The sequence below is a fragment of the Desmodus rotundus genome, chromosome 6 (genome assembly GCF_022682495.2).
Source record: "Desmodus rotundus isolate HL8 chromosome 6, HLdesRot8A.1, whole genome shotgun sequence".
NCBI lineage: Eukaryota > Metazoa > Chordata > Mammalia > Chiroptera > Phyllostomidae > Desmodus > Desmodus rotundus.
The window spans coordinates 43,357,936-43,376,402 of record NC_071392.1 but is presented as its reverse complement, the minus strand read 5'-3'; the positions used below and the strand labels follow the sequence as shown (position 1 = coordinate 43,376,402).

General features: G+C 38.6%; 1 protein-coding gene across 1 annotated transcript in view; it reads right to left on the bottom strand.

Moving 5' to 3' along the window:
• The window catches only part of MAGI2 (membrane associated guanylate kinase, WW and PDZ domain containing 2), a 1,366,741-nt gene that overhangs the window by 293,543 nt on the left and 1,054,731 nt on the right, over window positions 1-18,467 (bottom strand).

The following is an 18,467-nucleotide window of genomic DNA, read 5'->3' as shown; positions in this document are numbered from 1 at the left end:
CGTCCCTTGTCTCCACTCTCCCTTACTAAAATTCTTGATATCTTTCTATTACCTAAAAAAATATTATTCCCGACTTTGCCCATACTTATCTCTGTAGCTTCGCCTCTAGCTGCCTCACCACAGGCACCCTGTGTTTTGGGCATACTTGGAGCTACTCTCTTCGGCAACACCCTATCAAGCCTCTTATCTTGTCAAGGGAGTTTCGGGCTATCAGTGGTGCAGTGCTTGAAGCAAGACAGCCTGGGTTTGAGGTGGCATCTTGGGCAAATTACTAAAATCTCTAAGCATCAGTAGCTCCATCCATAAACTGGGGACATTGACAGCCATTGTACTTCTTGGGCTGCTATGAAGAGAAATAGTGTTTGCAAGCACAGATACATAGGAGGACCCCACAATTGTAAAGTGTAGTCATTCTTTATTTTTCAAGGCATAACTGATTCTTTATTACTGTTATTAATCACTGCTGCAGCTGTTATTATAATTACTATCATGATGCTTTCCCCACCTGTCCCACAGCTCCTTTCCTAACCCCCGACAGCAACATTCCCAGCCTGCTTTATGGTCTTCCCCCTGGCTCTCAGCTTCTTTACTTTTTTTATGCCCTGCCTCATCATTAAGAGGATTTGAATCACTTTAAAGAACAGCAACAATGAAAAGTAAATAAAATCAGGGTGAAGTCAGTTAAATCTGAGTGGAAGATCAATAGACAAAATTGATAATACAGGGTTCTGCTTGTTTCCTGGAGTTACGTTGCACATTAGCTTTGAACTTCTAGCTGCTAATTCAATGAGAGAGAGAGAAGCATTTACATTCTTCAGAGTATTTTAGATAAATCCAAGACAGTTGTTCAGAAGCCCATAGTATTCCTGTTACTGAGTCTGAGATCATTCTGTCCAGGTCTTTGATAATGAGGTTTCTCTGATATAGTACACAACATCCTACATGATAATTTCACGATAAGGAATTCAAACGGCAATGGTAACCTTACTGTATTTTTATTTGCTTCCTTAGAATGTGTACAGCTGTGTACAGGTTCCAACTTTGTGTATTAAGCCTCGGGAGAGTGAAAGGCAATAAATTTTGTTAAATAACTAAATGATGACTGTGTGTGTGTTTAAGACTTTTGTTTATAAACACATGGTAGTTATTTGGAGAAACTAAGAAACAACTTTGGAGTGTACCAAAGTATCAGCTCCTCAGTTCCTGTCTGTTCTATTTCTTTTTGCTAGGTCATTGTTCATCATACGCATAACTTTATCCTTAGAAAACACATTACAAACCTGTTCTGGGTACATTTACATATACGGTTGGGTTCCACCAACTTGCCACCTGCACATCATTATTTCCTAAGAAAAGTCAACATGTAGCCACCTGCTTTATGGACACAATGTTGAAAATATTCCATTCACCATCAAAATGAGCTTTTAGACTTAACAGAGAATGAAAATATCTATGAACTAGTCTGGCATGCCTTGTTACCCCACAAATAGTGGTTTCGGCTTTAGTAACCTGAGCTAATTGCTATAGAACATTTACATAGTCACAAATGAAGTCATTCATTTTAAAACTTAAATGCTCCAAGGCTTTAAAAGACCTATCACAAAGACGTGTAATTGTAGCTGAATAGGAAAGCCTTGTCATCCTTGTGCTTTCAAAATGAATAGTTCCAATCTCTTTAGCAAGGATTTGGAGGTCTTACAATGTGTCAAAGGATGTGAGTGACAAATGTCAACATCTTCCCCATTGTTTAGGCTCTGTGAGATAATTATTGGCTATTTCATATAGCTTCCATACATGATGGGAGCCTGGGAAGCTACCAAGATTTTAATTCTTTTTTAATTAAAAATTTTGTTATTATTTACTATTATTATTTTTAATCCTCACCCAAAAATATATTTATTAATTTTAGGGAAGGAAGGAGAGGGGGGAGGGAGAGAGAGAAACATCTGTGTGAGAGTGAACATCCATCAGTTGCCTCCAGTATGTGTCCTGACTGGGGATCGAACCCACAACCTAGGCATGTGCCCTGACCGGGAATCAAACCTGCAATCTTTTGGTGCTTAGGGACAATATTCCAACCAACTGAGCAATCCAGCTAGGGTATAACTGTTTCATCACACCTAGTTTATTGTCACATTTTATTAAAAGAATCTTCAGGTATTAAGGGGTAAGAGGACAAGAGACGTGTGGGTATATTCTACAACACCATTTTCCGTTTGCTAAAAGGAAAGACTACTGATACATCCATGCTACAATGGCAAAGGGATCAGGATTCAAGGATGAGGTTCCATCCTTGAACATCCTACATGTGGCAGTGCTTCGTAGTTCAGGATGAAACTGAGGAGCTTAAAGAAACCCAGAAACCTAAACAGAGAAGACTCAGGCCCACCCTAAATCAGCTGAGCCATAATCTCCAAATGGACTACAGGCACTGGCATTTTTAAAAAAGCTTCCTAGGTAACTCTAATGTGCAGCTAGGGTTGCAATCCCCTGAGTTAGAAGTTGAGAAAGTGTGAAAAGGTAGTTGAAAAGGAGTTTCTAGTCTGATAAGATTTATGTTAAAGTCTCTTTTGTGTGCAGCCTTAGGGAACACTAGAAAACACTATTTTGCTTCAGAAAAGAGGGCTTTGCCATCAGAAGTTTCAGAAATGCACAGAGTGAAGGAAATATTCATAGCTGGTTGACTAAGCTGCCAAAGGCAGTCCCAGGTCTGCGTCCTGTGTGACTGCTACCTCCCTCGCTGTGGCGGGTGGGGTGGGAATGGAAGACACAGGAGGACAGACATACATCCTGGGCCTATCAGTACACACAGGACAGGTCAGCTGAGAGTTATGAAGGCTATCATCTGACCATCACGCTCCAGCATTCCCTCCATATTCTAGGCTGTTCACCTCACCTTTCTGCTCCTGGGACTGAAGAAAGGCACTTTTAGTGCATAGTCAAGAATGATACCTCTATACCCACTGGTTACCACCTTGACTTTAGTTGACAGTTTAGAAATAGATCTTCGGGTCAACATGAGAGAGAGAAGAGAGCAACGTTCAAGGGCAGATTGTATCACAAGTAAGATATTTCTAAGGTGGTCAAAGAGGCTCAACTACTTTCTTCAAGGCACGAGGTAACCAGTGCTCAATATGTTCTTGTTGAATAAATGCACAGATGGAAGCAGGCACGAATGAAAGGGGATAGATCGCACTGTCTTCCAGTGTGACTCTGTCATGAAATATATGCCGTGACAGTCAGAACTTTGTGTGAAGCTTAGGACCAGCGTATGTGATTTTACCAATTTGCATTTGGGTAAAGATCCGTGAATCCTTCAAAACAGAGAATCTTTCAAGATGTTCTAGTGATAGGTGAAAAAGTTTTTCCACTTTGGTGATGAAAGATTTGGATGTGAGGAGCTGATAACTAGAAGCTGCAATCTTGCATTAGAGTAGAAATACCCTTGTAGGGAAAGTGTGGCAGCCCCAGGGAGGCTGCGCTCAGCACTGGGAGTTGGAGACTGACTTGGGGTTTGGGGTTGCAGCTCAGTACATCAGTACATGTTTTTTATGCCAACTTGTTCTTTTGGGAGCTCCCCCAAATCTGTTTTACTTGGGTTTCCTCCCTCCCTCCCTTCCTCTCTCTCCTCCTTTTCCTTCTCCTCCTCCTTCTTCTCTCTCCCTCTCCCTCTCCCTCTCTCTGCAGAGTAATTCCTGAATTGACTCTGACAGTGTGGATTTCCTGGTTGGTAGGAATTCCCTAGGGTTTCTTTGACCCCAGTTCTGATGCCCACACTGTTGGGTGGTCAGGAAATTCTGCATATTACCTCCTCATATCTGAACCTCTGGACTGTAGCTACACCAGCAGCCAAACGCATACATCACACCTTCCCTGTCTCTCTCTATTTTTAAATATAAGGCTTACAAAGTTTCCATAAAGTGCTCTCTAATACCAAGTTTGGATAAATGGAATAAAAACTACTCATGCTTTAGAAACTTAGAGAGCTTAGTAACCCTATGGGGTGCTTCCAGGGCCAAGCCCCTTCACAGAAGGCAGGGCAGGCAGTAAGAGCTTGGTTACTGCAGTCGCATTGGTGGTGCCGACACCCAAACTCCACTGTGTTCTAGGCGTGTGACCCTGGGCACATCATTTACTTTTTCTGTACTTCGGAATTTTTTCATTGTAAATTTGGAATAAAGGTAACATCTGCCCCATAAAGTTGTTGTGCATATTATATGAATTAAAACCAGCAAATCACTTAAGACCAGTGCCTGGATGACGTGTACAAGAGATGTCAGGATTCATCAGAGAGTTGTTTCTCAAATACTCTTGGGTAGGCAGAGTGGTGGGGAACTCCGGGAAGGGCAAAGGTGAGTCAGCCATGCAGTCTAATGAGGGAGATAAAACAGGAACAGAAAGAATTACAAAATGAAGTTTACATAATACAATGTATACCTCACAGTGCTTTGAAAAGCTAATTTTAAAAGCACTAATGACTAATATTTTAAATGTACTTTATTTTAAAATATGAATTTTGCATGCAAGGAAGATTGAATCTATTTTACTTGGAGCGTTTAAAAAGAAAACAGAATAATTGGATCCTGCCTCTTGAAAGATTTTTTCCCAATTCTACCAGTAAAGTGATAATTTTTCTTTCTATAAATGTCCATTCATTGTTCCCTACTATACCTGAGGGAAATGTGGGCGGGAAGGTTGAATCATTCATGTGCTATTTTCTCCCACTCTTTCTGAACAGGAGGGTGTCTTCTGATCTGGGGATACGGTGTCAAGGCGGGAGGTGGACTCACAGCTGGCTGAGAAGGGCATCCATATGGAGCTGAAACTCTCACAGCTAAGCAGTCTGTCCTCCACTCCCCATGAAGCTGAACTTTCTAAGTGTGGTTATATTTTCAGATAAATGAGCTCTCTCCCCCTCCCTCCCCTAGTAATAGTGCTAAGTTATTTAGTTAAGACATTAACCTGTAGTATATATTTTATGTGTATCTTATGTGTAAGGGGGATTTGTCACTTAACCATTACTATTTACCAAGTACATAGAAAACTTGATATTTTTCTCCCAGCAGAGATGGCAATGTGCACGGTTAATCATTTCATGAAGGCCCCAGGACCTGTAACATACATAGAACCACCTAAAAAAATGTCAGAGCATGCACTTAAAAATATTGGTTTCTATTCATCCCTTCTTATTCTCATAAAATGTCTCTCCTAAATTTTGTTGCTGGGTGCGGGAGGAAGTTGTTGTTATCAAAGATAATGCTAACCTTTTGTCTCTGCTAGATTGAGCAAAAGTAGTGAGTTATCAACTTAGAAGTAGGATAGAGCTTATCTAGAGGGAAACGAAAAGACTCCACTATTTCAAGATCTTTCTGTACTGGGAGACAAGGTTAATAATGCTCTTCCACTGGTATTTGCCAACCCTGACTAAGTGGCTTAAGTCCTTTCAGTCTCAGTTACAAATTCATTAGTTCATCAGTGTGCTAGGCACCGGGATCACAAAGATGAATATGACACAACCCCTTCACCAAGGGGGCCCACACTGCAATGGGGAGACACAAGTTGGGTGACCAACCATGTCAGTTAGCCTGGGACTAAAGGGTTTCCCAGGGGCATGGCACTTTTACTTTTAAAACCTGGACAGTCCTGGGTAAACTGGAATGAGCTGGTCATTCTACAAGTGGCCAGAAAAATATAACGCAGGGTGAAAAGTTCCTAAATTTGTCTGCACAAAGTGGATACTCAAAGGAAGAAAAGACAACTGCGTTTGATGAATTGTGAAGACACCTCACAGACGAAGTGACACTGGAGCAGATTCTGGAAGGATGGATTTATTTTGACAAGTAGAGTAGGGAACGTTTTAGGAAGACAGTAGTGGATGCTAAGGTGTTCAGGAACATTGGGTTCTGCTTAGCCAGAATACAGGGCTTGTGAATACACACATGCATATGGTCGCCCGCCTGTGGGTGGTGGTGTGGGAGGAGGAGGCGGGCGGAGGATGAAAGCTACAAGGCTGGAAGGGTACTTCCAAATCATGGTGTGAGGTTTTGTATGTTTCAAAGTCTCCCTATTTCCATTATGAGTTTAGTCTAATGGACAACCATAGCTTCGAAGGTCTCCATCTGGGAAGATGTGCCTTGTTCCTGATTATAAGGATGAGCTTCACCATATTAAGCGTGAAGGAAAGTCGTGGTGCTCCCTAGAACTCTCAGTCATTTCAGCATCGTTTACCAGCTCTGTACAATGTGCTAACTATTACTTTTACCTGGGACTATGAGGCAGAATAAGAGATGCTTTATGACTGTAAGGAATCACATTTTCCAGGAAACTCGACATTACAGTGTGCTGGGAGGGGTGAGAACAGTCTGACCTGTACTATACTCTGTGTTAACTGGATTGCTATTTCTTAATAAATTATTTATGAGTGGTTAAAATGTGAGCCTAAGTTCATGGAACTCCAAAAATATGATTAAATATTATATACTTGTGCATACACATCACTCATATATAAGGACAGACATATACAGCCTTGGAGGCAGGAATACTTTGGGCCCTGACTCCAAAGACAATCAAAGAATTACCAGGGATGTTCAGACAGGGAGGAATCGTGAGTACAACATCCCTGATATCAGGGATTATCCAGCAAGGAGGGAGTTGGGGAAGAGTGCTAATGGAGGGAGATGGACATGCCTGTGGCAGACTTCGAGTCCACAGGACATGCAAATAATTACAATTCTGTATAACACTCAAACTCCCCAGGTTTCCAAGTCCAATAATCAGAGTGAGAAGATTTTTGAAAGTATTATTCTTGACAACTGTGTCTTTATTACTGATCAGACCATGAGGAAATCAAATACATAGCTATTCCTTTTATATGCTTAAAAGCAATGCAGGAGACATTAGAAAACCAAAATTTAAAAATACTTTAGATGAGTCTTAAAGAGAAAAGGATCTACTGTCTGAATACATAGAATCACACAACCTTTCAATACCTTACTACTAATAAGTAGCCATGGGGCCTGAGTGTGAGCAGGAGGCTCTCACTGAAAAAGATAAGGACCCAGGCAAGAAAGTCATGGCAAAAAGAAGTAGTGGGAATAGAGCACAAAGGTTCAGCAGAACCGAGAGCAAAGATAGGTGGTAATAAGTTACTTCATTGTTGTATTCATTCATTCATTCATTCATTCATTCATTCCTTACCTGAGGATATGTTTTTATTGATTTGAGAGAGACAGAGAGAGAGATGTGAGAGAGAAACATTGATCAGTTGCCTCTCTTATGTGCCCTGACTGGGTATTGAACATGCAGCCTAGGTATGTGCCCTGACTGGCAATCAAACCTGTAACGTTTTTGGTGTATGGGACAATGCTCCAACCAACGGAGCTACCTGGCCAGGGCACTTCATTGTTGTTTTTGATAGATTGCTTTTTGAGGAAGAAGTATTGTTGCAGAATTTTACATAATTAACACACTATGTCTAAACTTACACTATTGCTGAAAGAGCAAAGTCACAGACTAGGTCAGCGATTCTCAACCGGTGTGCTGCAAGAATTTTTAAAATATGCAACACCTGACTATTTAGTCAGGGGCACTGACCTCTTTTCCCTTAGATTGTCAAATAAAAAATGACAACAGCCAGCACAACAATAGCTGTCCAGTGTGAGTGAATCAGAAGTATACCTATTTTTTGTCAGATTGGCAAAACAATGTTTTTTGGTGTGCTGCAGAATTTCAGTAGTTAGTTCATGGGTGCCATGAGAAGAAAAAGATTGAAAGTCGCTGGTCTAGAGGATAGTTTCATTTAACTGAAATGGGGGGGGTGTTTTCACATAACTTTTTTGTTCCTTTCCATAACATACATGCAAGATTGGTTAATTTAGGCCCTCACATTGGCTGACTTTGTATTTTTCATTCGAAATCTCTACATGAAGAAGATGTAAGATGCAGTGCTGTATATTTCAGAAGAATACACCATTTTGCAAACTTTTAAAGCTACACATTTTTTGTTGAGATTTAAGTTCTATTTAATAGATTTACAATTTATGGAAAGAAACTGAAGAATGAATGTCGCCCTTGTAAATAAAAGAGAGAATAAAAGGAGAATTGTGGATGGTAGGGATGGGAACTAATATTCATCAAGCGAGCAGTATGTTCCTCAGCTAAACAGGTTTCATGCTTTTAATTCGTCTGCTCCTCAGAGACGGTAAACGATTTTCTGTAGATCTCGAAATAAGGGGCGGGTGCATGAATCAAAGGCCACTCTGTGTAGTGCCAAATCCAGCAACTCTGATTTATGGGGTCTGACACAGATATGCACTTACTATTCAAGTGATGTTACTTATACACATGCAGGCATGAGATATGATTGGTAATTTGTCATATACTTGGGACAGGCGATTCTTATTTTCCTTTTTATCAGTGTTCATTGGAAAACTGGAAACTTTCACATCCTTGTAAATTACCTGTTGACTTTCCCAAGACAAAAAATGTGAAAATACAGCACATTGCGTTGACTATTGAAGAATTTTTAAAAAGAACCCAATGATTATGTATATAGAAAAAGGAACTGACAATGTTTCACAAGAAAACACGTGTGTGGGTATGTTTTTCATTGTGAGTGAATGGAGAAATGAAATGGTAATGAGAATATGAATGACTAGCCAGGAGACCTGGCTTAAGGTTTTCAAGCCAGAAGGGTCTCCTCCAAGGGTTGCCTTTCAGCTTCCCTAAGGGCTAGTCCTAACTCTAATTTTCTTGTATTCTGCCCTTGTCAACTGGAAGGTAAGCCTGGGCCGTGCCTTTGGCAATTATGATAATGATAAGATGATTCTGCACTAATATTTATGAACATGTTTACAGCTCTATGTGCGTGAGAATGGGGATAGTCAAGAACACAACCATGCATGTCTTGTTTCAAACTTTGAAAAAGACATATTAGGTCCAGCTGAGGGCCAGCGATGCAATAAGTGAAAACATAGAGCTTACTTAGCAAGAAATTCCTTAAATGGTAACACAGTAGAACCTCAAGTGCCGGTGGAAACTCTCCCCCTGACACTCACAGAAAGGTCACCTGGAAGTGATAAATTAGGCCACGGGGAATGACAGAGGTGAGGGGAGCCACATGCTCTCCCTGGTCCCCTCAACCTCACATGTACCGCTTGGGTGTCACCAAAATGAAAGCTACTAACCATGACTTTTCCATTTCTGACCTGAACCAGCATTAGGGTTTCAGCTACATTTGAAGAGTCTACCACACACTGCCTTTGTGAAATTCTCCCAATATCTCTGAACTGCAAGTGCCTCATCTGTAAATGTCTTATTCACCTCAGGGGGCTGTTTGGAAGAGCACACAGATATAATATGTGAAAGTGTTCAAACTAAAGCATTGTATAAATCCAAGCTGATTTTAACATTATTTTTTTATATTTAGAGTCTGGGAGTCCACTGTAATTTACATGCAGACAGCATAAAGTCTCTTAACCCCTATCCTGGGCTGCAAGTCTCTTGTTTCCTCCTACGAGCTAGCTCGACGGCCAGCTTCTCTAAGTTTGTGTTGCTCTGTCTATAAAACAGGTGTAACAGTGTCTGACGTAAAGCATTGTGGTGATGATTAAATGACTTATGTAAAATGCCTATTACATGCCAAGTGCTTAACAGATGGTAGCTATTATTTTTCTGGGTTGACTAATAGTTACTAAGCATTTACATATTAAGTCAATGCTGCAAACTAAATTACTAAGTGCTATTACAGGAAACAGAAAACAATCGTTGCTATCATTTTTCTATTTGATTTTATCCATCGTTCTATCTATCCATATTAATGTGTTTTTTGATTCCTAATTGGAACTGCAGAAAGTGATGTAAGAGCAGAACGAGGGGACTTGGTCATCCCCCACATAGGCATGTTGAGCTTAATGGTCATTGAAACTAAGATCTTTACATGATGACGTGAGCACCAACAAGTGGTGCTCGGTAAGCTTTAGAAACCAGACTTCTAATGGCGAGTTTCTTCCAGGCTAAGTTAGTGCAAAACTAATTTTATTGGTTTTGTCTGTAGTAGATCAGTCAACCTTCTCAGCCACAGAGCAAGATGTTTTTTTCTTGACACTTTTAAAGTTCATCTTACTTATTTAGATTGAAATTAAACATGTGAAATTTGATAATGAAAGTTTTTGTGATTCATCCATTTTTATTATACAGCTAGCTGAGTCTATTGTAATATGACTTCATCCATTTAAATATGAAGTCATCTGTTTAATACTAGTAATAAATAATGTTTAACAATGTCACTCTATATTATGCAATACACAAAGTGGGTAAACTGTATCCCTTTGAATATATTCATCTGTGATAATATTGAAAAATACAGTAGTGCTTACACTGACCTTTTGTTTACAAGCTTACCTTTATTTTTCTGCCCTTTCACTGAAAATCTTGACATTAGTCTCGTGTCTGTAGATATCAAATATGTTTTTATGTTTTTCCATATCTCTAAGGAGATTCTATTATAATGACCCACCCTTTTGGAAGCCTTATTTCCATAACATGTGTACCATGATATTGTTGAGATCATTAAACTAAAATAAAAGAATGGTAATGTACAAGGGTGGCCAAAGTAGCTTTATAGTTAAAACAATGCAATAACTATACAATAATACAATAATCAATAAATAATAATACAAGGATAAACTCTGCTTTGCATACTCAGAACTATAAACCGACTTTTGCCCACCCCATCTGTTACTGTTTAGCCAAATAACAGGTAGAAATTGAAAGAAAATGCTTTTAAATTTTAAGTATTCTTTGATTAGCATCATAATGAGAAAGTAACAAGGCTTGGCAGAGGAAAAGGGCCAAATGTATTCTTATTGACACAAGTTCAGTGGATGTTCCTTGATAAAGCCAGAGAGGTTAAGTGTAATTTTGTACTAGCCTGCAATTCAAAATAATGGATGCAAACTTCGACAAACTATTAATTAACATCATGTTCTGTGACACAAAAGTAATTCTGAAAAACACTATCTGCATACTGAAAAAGAGATGAAACTGTCGTTCTCTTGTGGGGGGGAGGGAATTACATTCTACCCAGTACAGGTGACCAGCCTCTGTTTTATTTAATCATAGGGTGCTCAAAGAATGACACCAATCTGCTGCCTCTTCAGTTTAAGTTCCCATCTTCCTCTGACAGGATCGGCATATCTCTGAGCAGAATATGATTCCAATTATGTATCTATTAATGATCAAAAAGACCTAAGTGCTTGGAAAGAATTTTTTTCTAACAGAGGAAAATAAATGGCTGTGTTTTTTCAGTGTGCTAGCCTCCAACAATCTTAGGGATTGTTAGGATAACTTTGACTCTATGCAATTTCTATTTTAGGTGCTAACTTTGGAACTTAGTCTCAGTCTAAGCTATGACTCCAAAGTGAGTGATGATACCGACTGGCAACATGAGACAATCTGTAGTTCACACACAAGAAACAAGGCATATTTAATTCCGAAGGAGAATGAGTAAGATGTACAAACTGTCTCACAAATTATGGAATAATAACAATAATTTGCTTGATATATCATAGTCTTGGCAAGAGGCAAACAGAATTGTCCCTTGAGAGATGGTGACAGTTTTCTCTTGTTTGCCTAGCAATGAGCTGCATGGGATGGGGGGCCCCTCCTCCAGCAGGAGGGGCAGCACTTCCCACAGGGCTCTATCTAGGTCCTCTCAGTGCGGAAACAATACTCCCCACGCAGGTCACATCCAGTTCAAAAGGTTGTCTGCAGTCACCTTAAGCAACAGTTCCCTGAATGTGGACATCCTCCCTGTCTTCACGAGGCCATTTCAAGTTTGATGGCCCTGTAAAGAAGAGGGAGGGAGCATGTCCCTACTTTGGGACACACAGCATGGAGCTTCCAATTCTGACAGTCATTGCTTTCTTGTCTCTTGATGCCCTAGGGACTCAGGCACTGCGTCCCTCCCATTGCTGTCTCTACCACTAAGTTCCCCGGCACTGTGTTATATGGTGTGGTTTGCTGGTGCGTAACCTCTGCAAAGTGCCTAAAAAAGAGTCTGATTTAATTTGTTGGATTCATAAAATATGCTTAAAGACAAACCAACCAAAAATGTCAGTGTTTACGTTACATTCATCTTTTTACACAAATTTATTCTAAAAAAAAGTTGATGTTGAAGACGGTCTGTAGACAAAGAAGTTGATGCAGGAGACAATTTCTGTCTTTTATTACTGATCTCAAGACAAAGAAAATGATTAAGTAAAATTGTAAAACTTAGTTTTTTAAAAAAAATTTATATGTAACTCTAATGTCAAGGCAAATACTTCATTTTTGTTTATAAAAGTCCACCTGAAATTAAACCAATTTAAACTTCCGGGCTCCTGAAACATTCTTGATTTGGAACCAGAAGATTCTTACAATTACAGACTGTCAGAATGTGAAGGTCGTATAAAGAGCATGTGTGTGGAGCTCCCTCACTTACGAAGCCTGATTGCTTGTTTTCAGGGAATGATGCCACAAAGTGAAATTGGCCTGTGTCAGCTATAAGTAAGTAAAATGTAAGTTTAGTCATTCAGCAAAAAAGAGCTAATTGTAGTTCAGTTAGAGATACAGTGCCCCATATTGATTTTGGTATATTCCTTTTGTTCAATGGTGAAGTTAACTGAATTGTGCTTTTTAAATAAATATGAGAAAATGCTTTTCACAGTATAAACATTTTGTATTAATATAAAAACATAGCTACTCTATCGAAAGTTCTTGTCTAGCTGTATCTGGCATCAGACAGCTTCCACCTTCCTCGCTGTCAGTGATTGTCAGCTGGGACTATGGATGTGAAAGCACATTACAAGTTAAAATAGTGCATGAAACATTACTATACCTACTAGTATCACCACAAATCCGCAGGTACATTAGATGACATGTACTATGGACAATTTTGACAAAAATAACTTCCTTAGGAATTACCCTGAAACCTCCCCACCATGGTTGCCATGGAGATAATGCACTCAGTAGTCCTTGTTTTATCATTTGCATTGGGCTTATGGAATTATCACTAATTTAAAGAAACACTATTCTTAATTCAATGTGGTACACTCTGAACATGATGTTAAGCAAATGTATCTTATAAATCAAATATCTCTTCTTAGAATTGTTCCTTTTGGGGGGTTTACTGTAATCATGAAGGAACTGGAAAAGCAGTAACACCATAAGAAAAGGTTTTATCCATGTTATTGGGACAAACAACATAAAAATAGCCGACATTTAAAGCACTAACTACACACCTGAGCTAAGTGCTAAACACTGCCTGTGGAATAAGACTGTCGAGGTCCAAATTCTATGTCCCTCATTTAGTACTTGTAAAAATATCTGTACCTCAGTTTCCTTGTCTATAAAATGGTAATAATAATACAAACTTCATAGGTTTTTATGTGAGCATTAAATGAGCTGTGTACATAAAACACTTAGAATACTACTTGGCATCTAATATCCCTTCTCTCTCATCTTCCTGCTTCTTCTCAGTAACTCAAGATTTCACAGCTGGGAGGCCGAGGGGCTGGCAGCCTGAGAAACTGCAGCCTGTACTGCCGGATGCTGAGTGATAATAACTGACAATGATCAAACTCTGTTGACAGAATTTAGAGCTCACTTTACCATAGAAAGACACGGAGCAACTTCACCAACAATGCCACTTCAGTTGAGCATCTTCTATTACGTAAATTTTTGAGAAGATATTTTGGGGAAAATGTCTTTGTTAAATAGTTGTCAAATAGCATCAAAAAAAGTTTGCAAGTTTTTAAAGATTGAAGAAAAAACTGAAAATTTTAAAAATTAACTTTCATTATAGGAAAAGAATTCTCTAAGAACAAGCAAGATTTTTACAAGGGCACCCCTTTCTGTTTATTTCTATTAGAGATACTTAGGGTTATGCTGACTTAAAAATTATGAAGTTAGGAAGATTTTCTTGGAAAATTTAGAAAATCTCTCAAGGAGATGACAAAGAGAAACATTCTTAAGATATGATATTGAGTTAAAATCCTCTGCAACCACTTTCCAGCTTGCTGCATGTGCTGCGTCATGATGGATATTCACTGTTAACCATGAAATGAATGTGCTTTTCCTTTTACATTGAATATCACATTGAAGATACTTTGCAGTGTTTTTCACTCTTTCCGAAACTGCATACAAATAATGTTTTATAGTAGCAGATGTGTGACATCACATGAAAACCCTGTAAAACTTTTACATGAAAATCACATCTGCCAATCTCCACCGTCATTTTAACTGTAGCTACACGGTTTGCTCCTCTGCCTGTGCCAGAGGAGGCAGCTTTGCGTGAAAGCTGCTCCAGGAAATTGTGTCTTCTGGACTAGCTAGTTAAGCAAATTGTGTAGCTGCCATTGAAACCAAAATGTACCCAGCAGACATAATTTCACAAAAGAGGAGGGAAAAAACCACATTGGTACAAAAGTCACAGCTGTTCAACTCTACATTTTGCACTTTTTTTTCCATTAAAAAATTTCCCATTTCTTTAGAAGCAGTGACAGTTACATTTCTAGTTAGCAACTTAGGACATTTTAAGACATTGCTAAGTTTTGTATTATCATGGATTTGGTGTCTGTCAGGAAAAATTGGGCTGACTTCTCTCTGCTGCTACAGAATGGAAACTTGGTCCATCTGCTCTGTCTGCAAAAGAAATAATGGAAGACGTAAATGAAATAGATGAGTAGGGCCCATTGTTCTCCAGCATTCAGAGCTGCGTGGCTGCCACTTCTGAGCCAAACCAGTGTTGACTTTCCTATGTTAAGGTACACATGGTAGGGACTCCTCCTCTTTCAAATCTTGCAAGTCTTGCTCCATTGGCCCTGCCCTCCGGAGCCCTCTGATGTAGTAGGCAGTGGAGCTGGACCCTCTGAATGCTTGTGTCAGAAGCCAGTCTCACAGGCTGCGTGCAGCACCGACTGCCCAGTGTCAGACACGTGCTGGGACACTCACTGTACAGAGGAGAGCCAGAGAGGAGACTTTCTCTAGCTACCCTCCTTTCTTCTCCAGTAATGAGTCTGATGCTTGTTTGGACCATTATAGATTGTGAATACTAAATTTATGGGAAGCATTCTGGGCAGAGTTTGGAATCTGGGCTGTACGGTCAGACTGCCTGGTGCAAATTATGACCATTCCTATCTATACTGTGTAACACTGGGTAAGTTCTTTAACATCTTCAGCCTGTTTCTTCAATATCAATTTAGGACCATTTACCTCACTGTCACTACAGAAAATGTTATAAATGTGGTAAAGACAGTTGAGCACTAGCCCAGTTCATGGCACATACTAAGTATTCCATAAATGTTAGCTATTCTGATAGCATGATGATGATGATAATTTTTCTGTCTTTTCAATATTTTAAACCTGTAACTTTAAAAGGTAAAGTCAGTAATAGTGGTCAAAGGCTATGCAATCTAGGTTTCTCAGTTTCAAGTTCTATAAATACTTCCCTGCTTTTGATTGCTGGCATTCCTGTCTGCTTGTCTGGGGCTGACAGGAAAACGAGTGTTTGTGGAGCTGTGCGAGAGGCGCAGACTGGTTTATATCTGATGTGCCCTGCGGATGACAAAGAGCCCACTCCGCAACTTCTGTTCCCTGTTGTCGGTCTGTTTGAAGCGACTGACAGACTGCTAAGCTGAACTTCTAATGTCCTTGTACAGGCTTTTCTGTCACTGGGTGGGGAAGTGAAATGTTTTTCATATTTTGTATCTCCAATTGCATAAATAGATGTATAATTAAACATCAAAAATGATAATTCTGTGGAAAACCCACTGCCCATCATCATCATCAATAGAATTAGTGAATCAACATTTTCTTGATTACAGATTTGTCATAAAGACCACCTTGCTTTATTACATTAACTAAATATTAAGATTGCAAATGAAAATGAATGATTCTCTAAGATATTGACCTTAATGTTATCACTTCAATTATACATTGTCTTAAATTAGGCATATTATATTTTGTATTTATGATATCTACTGAAAAATTGAAATTTCAACTTCAACTAGACAGTTACTATTTTTTTTGTGTATAAATTAACTATAAAGAAATTAGGTGAATTTTTTTCCAACAGAAATACTCTATGGACTAAAAGAGATAAATAAGTACAACATCCACATATCTATTCATAGAGATTTCACAAACAAAAGTATTATTCAGAATCAATATATACCTTGTGAAAATAATAGTGTCATGGAGATGAGATTCACATTTTTTGAATAATTAAAATAAACTGTGTAAACAAGCATATTCCAATTCAAATGAATAAGCTGTCTTTTTTTGTGATAGAAAACATCCCTCATTTTAAGTAATGTTATATTATATAAAATAAATTGAGGTATTTTAATTATGCTAATGATTTTTTCCCAAAAGATGTTTCCAAGAAATATTGGAATACAATTCTACTTAAAATTATCTTTAAGTTAGAATAATCTGTCTCAATTTTCTGCTTGGCCTGATAACACTGACACTGAGATGGTGTGCCTTACGGGGTGGTGTAATTGGGAAAAGCCATGACAAGTAATAGAACTGGAAGCAACCAGAAGGACATTAACCTGTTTGACTTATCTGTATGGTGAGCTTAACTACTATTTGAAATCTAAAATTATTAAATGTTGCCCTGGCTGGTGTGGCTCAGTGGACTGAGCACTGGCCTGCAAATCAAAGGGTCTCCAGTTCAATTTCCAGTCATGGCACATGCCTGGGTTGCAGGCCAGGTCCCCAGCTGGGGGAGTGCAAGAGGCAACCACACATTGATGTTTCTCTCCTTCTCTTTCTGCTTGTCTTCCCCTCTGTCTAAAAATACAAAAAATAAAATCTTTAAAATATTTAAAAAATAAAATTATTAAATATTAATCTTATCTAATATAGGGCATGACTATTTAACTTATAAATAACTTTCTGATTATGATGGTAATATATTAAAAATGAAGTGGAGAAATGTAAAGAGAAATATAATTTAAGCAAAAACCAGCAAAGGATAACCATCCTAGTATAACTATAATAAGGACAATTTTCTTATAGAGCTATAGTCAATAACCAGTTCAATAATTAACTACAAACCAGCATCATATCTTGAAGAACACATATCTCAATGATCAAGAAAGTAGGAAGCATTGCTATCTGACATGTGGCTGTCTCACTTCTATGATAGATAATTAAAATGGATAAGAAAGGTTTGGGTTAAATACTGTTTCCCACATTGGGTGTCAGCTCAAAACGAGCTGAGGACATGGAATAACAATCTGGAGAAACAGAATAAGGGAGGGGTCAGTAAACTATGTTCTGCAGGTCAAATTCAGCCAGCTGGCTGTCTTTGCAAATAAATTTTTATTGAAACATAGCTGTACCCATTCATTTAAGTGACATTTATGGTTGCTTTCAAGCTACAATGGCTGAATTGAGTAATTGTGACAGAAGCCATATGTCCTCTGCCCCACCCCAAATATTTATCTGGCTTTTTATGGAGTTTTCCAATATCTGAACTAAGGAAAAGATTCTTACTCTACGAATTCAGCAAGGAAGTATATCGAAGATGAGGTCTGGCATGGCAGATATCTCAGTTTTCTTTCATGATATGGAACTGCCTTGGATTTTACATGTAAAAAGCTTTGGCACAATGTGATCTGATTCAGTGAATTAAGACAAGCTAGCATTTATTGGAAACATTCAATGCTGCTAACTTTATCCAGGAAATGCAGGTGCATTACTATTAAGATATTTGTATTTTTTAATTGGTTAGCAATGTAGTGGAACTTGGGGGTCCTATAATTCTTTAGAAGTGATTTCCCTTCATTTTTGCAATTAGAGATACCTCTGTGTGTTTATCTTACTTTTTGCATTTATTGAGCATCCACATGACATTAGAACATTAGACACTATGTTAGAAGATTGCATGTGACAAATGAGGTAAATTCACTTTGCTTGGAAATGGCTGACTATGGTACCCAAATTGGGGCTTTTCCAAATGACAATGGTGGGTCAAAGTATTCAAGACCAGAGGTTATGAGGAAGATACTCAAGGGCAGGGAACACCTGGGTCTTACTCATCCATACTTCCCCACCACAGAGAAAGGCTTGTCACTTAGTAAAAGCCCAGGAACTGTTTGAATATGGTTACAAAAACAATTTAGCAATAAATCCATCAATCTTGTAACCCTTGAACATCTGGATTATTACTGTAAAACAGAATATGATTGGAGAAAACAGAGTCGGATCTTGATAAATAAATCTGACTGTCTTTTGTTTTCCAATCTCTGCATTTCATGGGAAATATATTAACACTTCCCATAAGGAAAATGTAGGCTTTGTAACTCACCAAACAACATAAATCACATTATACAATATTAATAGAAACATTTTTCATGAAAAAAGGGGATTCTGGAAAAATAAGTCACATATTTAACTTTTGAAAAGTATGAATATTA